The sequence below is a fragment of the Neofelis nebulosa genome, chromosome 6 (genome assembly GCF_028018385.1).
Source record: "Neofelis nebulosa isolate mNeoNeb1 chromosome 6, mNeoNeb1.pri, whole genome shotgun sequence".
In the NCBI taxonomy this organism is placed as follows: Eukaryota; Metazoa; Chordata; class Mammalia; order Carnivora; family Felidae; genus Neofelis; species Neofelis nebulosa.
This window is the reverse complement of record NC_080787.1, coordinates 11591291-11598732: the sequence shown is the minus strand read 5'-3', so window position 1 is coordinate 11598732 and position 7442 is coordinate 11591291.

The following is a 7442-nucleotide window of genomic DNA, read 5'->3' as shown; positions in this document are numbered from 1 at the left end:
TGGTGGACTGGGTGGAAGAAGGCCTAGATGAAATAAAGTAGAAGGTGGGTCGTGGGGGGACCTTGGCACACACAAAGGGGTTTGGAGCTTTTCTGAATGGATTACAGAGCCATTGAAAGAATAACATGATCAGACTTAGCGGTTATGAAAAAATCGCATTGGTGTCAGTGAGGTAAAAGATCTGGAATGAGATCAAAACCCAGGGGACCAGGTAGGAAATTACTGCAGTCCACATAGCAGGTGATAAGAACTGGAGCAGCATTGGGAATGGAAAAGAGAAAATAGAATAACTCTTCAGGATCTGGAATCTATGGGACTTTGTATGGCTGAGGGGAAAGCTGGTGGATGCTCTTCCCCAAACAGAGAACTCAGGATGAGCAATAGGATTTTATCTGGAGGAGAAGGGGCTGGTTGGGTGGCACTTAAGATACACATTAGGCCTTAACCATGCTGGTTATCTAGGTGGTTACACATAAAACACCAGAGCTGGGGCACCTGGCTGGCTCAGTCAGTGGAGCATGCAACTCTTGATGTCAGCGTGATGAGTTTAAGCCCCAAGTTGGGGGCAGAGATAACTTAAAAATAAAATCTTTAAAAAAATAAATAAATATCAAGAAAACTTAAAGGCAACCTATGGAATGGGAGAAGATATTTGTAAATGACATATCGGGTAAAGGGTTAGTATCCAAAATCTATAAGGAACTTATCAAGCTCAACACCCAAAAAAACAAATAATCCAGTGAAGAAATGGGCAAAACACATGAACAGACACTTTTCCGAAGAAGACATCCAGATGTGTAACAGACACATGAAAATATGCTCAACATCACTCATCATCAGGGAAATACAAATCAAAACTACAATGAGATACCACCTCACACCTGTGAGAATGGCTAAAATTAACTCAGGAAACAACAGATGTTGGCAAGGATGTGGAGAAAGGGGAATGCTTTTGTACTGGTGGTGAGAATGCAAACTGGTGTAGCCACTCTGGAGAACGGTATAGAGGTTCCTCAAAAAATTAAAAATAGAGCTACACTACAACCAGAAATTGCACTACTAGGTATATATCCAAAGTTTACAAAAATGCTGATTCGAAGGGGCACATGCACCCCAATGTTTATAGCAGCACTATCAACAATAGTCAAATTATGGAACGAGCACAAATGTCCATCTGCTGATGAATGGATAAAGAAGATGTGGTATATATACACGATGGACTATTACTCAGCAATCAAAAAGAATGAAATCCTGCCATTTGCAACAACGTGGATGGAATTGGAGTGTATTATGCTAAGTGAAATAAGTCAGGCAGAGAAAGACAAATATCATATGATTTCACTCGTGTGGAATTTAAGAAACAACGGATGAACATAGGGGAAGGGAAGGAAAAATAAGATAAAAACAGAGGGAGACAAACTATAAAAGACTCTTAAATACAGAGAACAAACTGAGGGAGAGGAGGTGGGTGGGGGAATGGAGCAAATGGGTGATGGGCATTAAGGAGGGCACTTGTTGGGATGAGCCCTGGGTGTCATATGTAAGTGACGAATCACTAAATTCTACTCCTGAAACCATTATTATACTATATGTTAACTAGCTTGGGTTCAAATAAAATTATAAATACATACATACAGACATACATAAAATAAAATAAAGGACCAGAGCTCCAGGATTAGGGTAAAAATTAAGAGGTGCATCTCTGTCGTTATCTCACCAACCAAGTGGTAAGGCCCTCCTAGTGGCTACTAAAACCTAATAACATACATACCAATGTGTGAAATTGGAGAATCCAGTCTTTGCCACTAAATTCCAGAGTAGGAGCTAAAGTTTGCACCCTCCTAAATCTCAGATGGTTTAAAGAAACCGTACTGCGTCTAGGGAGAGTTAACAAGTTTTGACCATGGCAAAGACCCTGGGTGGCTGTCAGCAATGTGTCTCCTATCCAAATTCTACCCATTACTTGCTTGGTGATAGGGTAAAGGGATCTGCACTTGATCAGTTCTTCTCTGCAAAACGAGAGCTAATGATCTCTGAGGTCCTTGTTCGGTTCTAAATAAGCCTGTATGACTGGAGTCCCACCTTGGGTACCTGTGAAGCCACATTCTCTTGTCTTTCAAATTAAGTCTAACTTGGGTCTCCAGAGCTTGGCAGGATATCCAGTCCTTCTGTCTACATTCCGTTCTGGTAATAAGCGCCTTTTGGAGAGAGAACTGCCACGGATGACCAGCCCACTACATAGCCCATTTGTGGTTGCTTCTGCTCCGTCGCTGCCTCACTGTAGACCTGCAGAGTCACAGCTCAGTGCCCCCATCTTGTCCTGTAACGAAGCCATTGCTGGCCCAGATCTTTGTGCTGAGTGGGTCTTTAAGGCAGGACGATGGCCACACTGTCAAGGCGCACAGCTCTTGGTTTGCGTTTGCTCATCTGCACCCCTGTGTCGCCACACACCCACCTTGTCCCCCCTACCCTAGAACCACCTCTCCCTCACCCCCTGGCTGTAGAGTTCGAGTACATTTCTAGACCTTTCCTTTGCCATCATGGTGAGTCCCCGTTGGTGGCCCTTGGCATGTTTTCCCGACGGCAGACCTCGGTCAGTCTACTGCAGTCCACCAGAGACTATTGTGCAGACTTACCCGTTTGCATTATAGTTGTTCTCAGAGCCAGGAGACCCCCAAGGGGACTTGCCATCTCTAGGATAGAGAAGTGGCTTGCAAATTTTAAATAACTACCTAGTTCCATTGAAGAAGAAACGTTAACAATGCTGATTAACCAGGTACCCATTTAATATTATATGTCTCTATAAAATGACAAACAGCAGTAGGAGAAAGGGAGTCACCGGAGGAGGGACCAGGAAAGAACTCTGTGAAACTTTTGTCAGTCAGCATCCCATTAAGTAGATACAGTCGCTGGTTGGAAATCATCTGCCGGGATCCAGCTTTTCAACTGAGGCTGTGGGAAATTCTTGTGGTGTGTGTGTTTGGGGGGGGGGGGGGGGTGGTGTCCATCATCACGATAGAAGGGATGGCCAGCGCACCACCACCCACCCGGCCCTCAGCCCCTCCACATATGGTGGCCACGTGCGGTGAACCGCCCTTCCTGCTTCTCCCAACTTGGATATGAAAGTGAGGGCCACCACGACCGCCTGGCGGGTGGAGGTCGGGCTGGGGGGTGAGAATGCCCCTCCCCCAGCATTACAGGAGAGTGGGCGGGGCTGCGCCAGCAAGTGGGGAGGCCTCTGGGAATAGCTGAGTGATTTTCAAGAGGAAGGTCAGCTCCGCAGGGCGGCACAGGGAATGCAAGCCGGATTCACGCATCAGGAGGCAAAAACAAACTGGAAAAACACTGCCATTTCTTGCACAATCAACCGCTGAATATGGGTCGTCATCAAACACGAGATCGTCCTCACCTGGCAGTAATGCAGCTGAAATAGATCATTTCAGCAGTGTCTCACTGTTCCTGAACCCAGTGTGGCTTTGCCCGATAACCATCCCATAACAAGAACCCTGGCCGAATAGTCTGAAGTGCAAGAAAAGTTTATTTTCTTCCTCATCAGACAAAAATGTTGTGGGTTCAGAGCCAGAGAGCACGCTTGTATTGGATGTGTTCTGGTGACTTCAAGTTAAACAGCTGTATTTTTTTTTTTATTTGTTTTTTTACAATCACTGCAGCATCCTAGTAAACCTTTTGGGATGAAACGAGGGACTTGGGTTTTATGGGGAAATCTACATTCATCTTAAAGATAGTACATCATCACCATGTCCTCTGGGGCACTTGGGTGGCTCAGTCGGTTAAGCATCTGACTCTTGGTTTCAGCTCAAGTCATGATCCCCTGGTTCATGAGTTCGAGCCCTGCCTCGGGCTCTGCTCTGACAGTGCAGAGCCTTCTTGGGATTCTCTCTGTCTCTTCCCCTGTCTCTCTCTCTGCCCCTCCGCTGCTTGTGCTATCTCTCTCTCTCTCAAAATAAATAAACTAAAAAATATATATGTGGTACACAATATCCTCAACTTTGTTATTCTCTGAAGATGAGTTCTCTGAGAATCAGGATCCTGTTTTCACTTCATACTCCTCCTGTGTGTCAGGCAAATCTCAAAGACAGAACCCCACAGATCGACTTCAGCCACAGCAGACTGATGCACGGAGCACGGAACATGCGGTGTGTGTATGGTTCCAGGACCCTGCATCCCATCTAATGAAAACCTAGGAAAGTGACTTGCTGATCCCTGGTTTTGTAATTAGAAGTCTGTAGGAACAGAGCAAGTCAAGAAAGGAGGTACAGTTTTATAACTAGTGGTTGCTATAATTAAAGTTATTAGTTAAGGAAGGGCTGTTACTCGGGGCAAAACAATCAGAAGGAAGTTTGAGCAATTAAGTCAAATTCACTGTGGTTATAAGGATTCCACCCCCACCATACCCCACCTCCCCTGCTTTCTTTCTTTCTGGAAGTCAGAACAGCCTCGGGCAAGTGTTCTGTACTTCTCAAAGAGCATCTTGACTCTAGAGTGCCTGGAGAGCAAACAGCACAGTGAACTGTGCTGTTGACTCTAGCAGCAGGTTAATTAAGAAAGCTGTTAGTGATGATTAAAAAAAAAAAAAAAAGCCGGCACATTTTCAGTTGGTATGGACAAAAATCCATGACCTAGGTAGAGTGGATGTTTGTTCAATACTAGGAAGATGTGCTAGAGGCATTTAAGGGAAAAGCCCAACAAAGAAAGCTTAAAGCTCAGTACAAGATGTCCCTTATTTATACTGTTAGCAGAGTCGATCGTTTGAAATTTTACCTACTTGTTCCTCTCATATAAATTATGTAAGCACAAGTGTTCAGGGCTTCAGATTCACCCTGTAGAGGCCCAGGTGGTTCCTAATGGGCCTAATTACAAGGGGATAGGGGTCTGGCCGTTGGGAGACTGGGTTGTAAGTCCTGGGTCTGGAACTAAAGTGCTGTGTGGTTTGGGACAATGGGTTCGATTCTCTGGGTTTCCATGTCTAGGCCACGTGTACCACAGGTACACACGAGTCCCAGCCACACAATAAACCTGCTTTGCCCAGGTAACATCTTCCACTGGGGGGAATCAATTCAAAACCCTAATAGCAGATGATGGTAGGAATGCATTGCCCCCGGGACGGTGGTACTGAGTGGGACCATCCTTCTTGGAAACAGAGTCCCTCCCATGCTCCTTCTGTTGCCGGTGGGCTGGCCAAAGGCTGATGAGGACTTAGAGAGGAGGCAGTATTGGGGATTGTTCTACATTTGCAAATCCTGAAGTCAGACCTTGATGGGAGGGAAAAGCTCCTAGTTCCCTAGTTAAGCTTCTGTTTCACTGACCTTGGGTTTAGCTGTCCTGCTTCTTTTCCATGGCCATCACTCATTCCCAGTCTCCCTTGGAGACTCCCTTAGTCCCTTGAAAACACCGAGAAGCACTTCCTCATACTACTGACAGTAACACGAGTACTGATGTCATTGCTTAGGGGACGTGGAAAAGGAGTACAAGGGTTCCACTAGACCTGGCACTGGCCTTCACTCTCTGCTTCCTTTCTTCCCGAGCGAAGTGATTTCCCACTCGAGACTGGCCCAGGACGAGAGCCATTGGAGAAAAGAAAGCACCCAAGAGAAGGGACTCCCCTTACATGTCTCTAGGATGTAAGGGGGATACCAAAGTCAGAAGCACTTGAAATGTTATTTGAACATACATAGTTACTCACCACCTCAAAGATGAGTTACCGACTTCATTTCTCGAGGCCTTTTCTGTCTCTTTATATTTGAGCATTTTTAGTGACCTAACCTCTAAATTTTATTATTTTGGACCCTTTTAAAGTCTGGAGGTAAAAGATAAAAATATTGACTCCTAAAGATGAGTTCAGAGATATGATTAAGAAGTAAAAATACATTTTTTGGTATTTATTCATTTTGAGGAAGGGGAGAGGGACCAAGAAAGAGGGAGAGAAAGAGAAGCCCATGCAGGCTCTGCACTGTCCATGTGGAACCCAACATGGGGCTCAATCCCATGACCCTGGGATCATGACCTGAGCTGAAATTAAGAGTCAGACACCTAGGGGTGCCTGGGTGGCTCGGTCGGTTAAGCGTCCGACTTCGGCTCGGGTCATGATCTGGCAGTTTGTGAGTTCGAGCCCCGCGTCGGGCTCTGTGCTGACAGCTCGGAGCCTGGAGCCTGCTTCAGATTCTGCGTCTCCTCCTCTCTCTGCCCCTCCCATGCTTGTATCCTGTCTCTCTCTGTCTCTTAATAATAAATAAATGTTTAAGAAAATATATAATAAGTTATTATATATAAAAAAAAAAAAAGAGTCAGACACCGAAATGGAATGAGCCACCCTGGTGCCCCAGAAGTAAAAAACAAAACAAAACATTTATTTAAATAACCTCACTCCCTCTGGTGCACACAGGAGCAAGGATGTGGTGTGTCTGGCTTAAGTGACAAGATGGCATATGGAAAACCCCAAATGAGAAGAAGGGGAGAGACCTGATGTAGCAGGACCACAGGCCATCCCTGGGGAAGTCTTAATAGCAAGAGTAGAAGAAGGGGGTTGATGAGAGATGGAATGAAGGAAGTTGTTGGAAGAACTGAGCTCAGAAACTTTGGAGGGTCGTGGAAGTTGAACTCGGGGTAACTGAATACCCCACAAAGTCGATAAAAGCAGAATCTCGGAACTCGAATCTGTGCCAGAGGCAGAGAAAGGTACTGGTTTTGCTTGGAAACAATGCCAATCAGAGTAGCATGGAACTTTATGGGTTATATTCTGTCCCCTTCCATTTGCCCCTCAGATTTTCTTCCTATGATGGTAAAGCTGAACATGTACAGTTGAACTGACCAGATGCCACGTGGAAGGATGCGGGGGGTTGGGGGGCATTGCTACTAGGGATGGAGGCTAAAGAAAGCTAGTGAAAATCTGACGTCATATTTTTTGACAAAGAGCTGAACCGCTTTTGGGTACATATGCGTTCTCTCCATTTCTCACAAATTCTTTCTTCTGAGTCTCTAAATACCATGACCTGGCTATATCGCTTCCCTGTTCAAAATCCTGTAAGTCATTTTATGTCTGTGGAATAAAGTCCAGATATCTCAGCCTGGTACTTGCAAAAGCTCTTCGATACCTAGATCCACACACAGGTTAAACTAAAATGTATAGCAAGTCCCGGGCTGTGCACAGAGGGCATGCATGTGACAACTCTTGGTCCCCATAGTGGATATAATGGTTTCCATCCAAATTCCATCTTTTCCTCCTTCCTTTATCTTAAGAGAGCCATTATTTTGCTCAGATCTCCATTTATCCCACACTTAGAGATATATCTCAGGGGGAGAGGAAGGCCCTGATTCATCTAAGAATAATCCGAATCCCCTCACCAGTGATCACTTCGGGGATGCGCTGGTAACTCAGTTCTGGCCAAGGAGATGTGAGCAGAAGTGTGTTAGAAGCCTCTGGA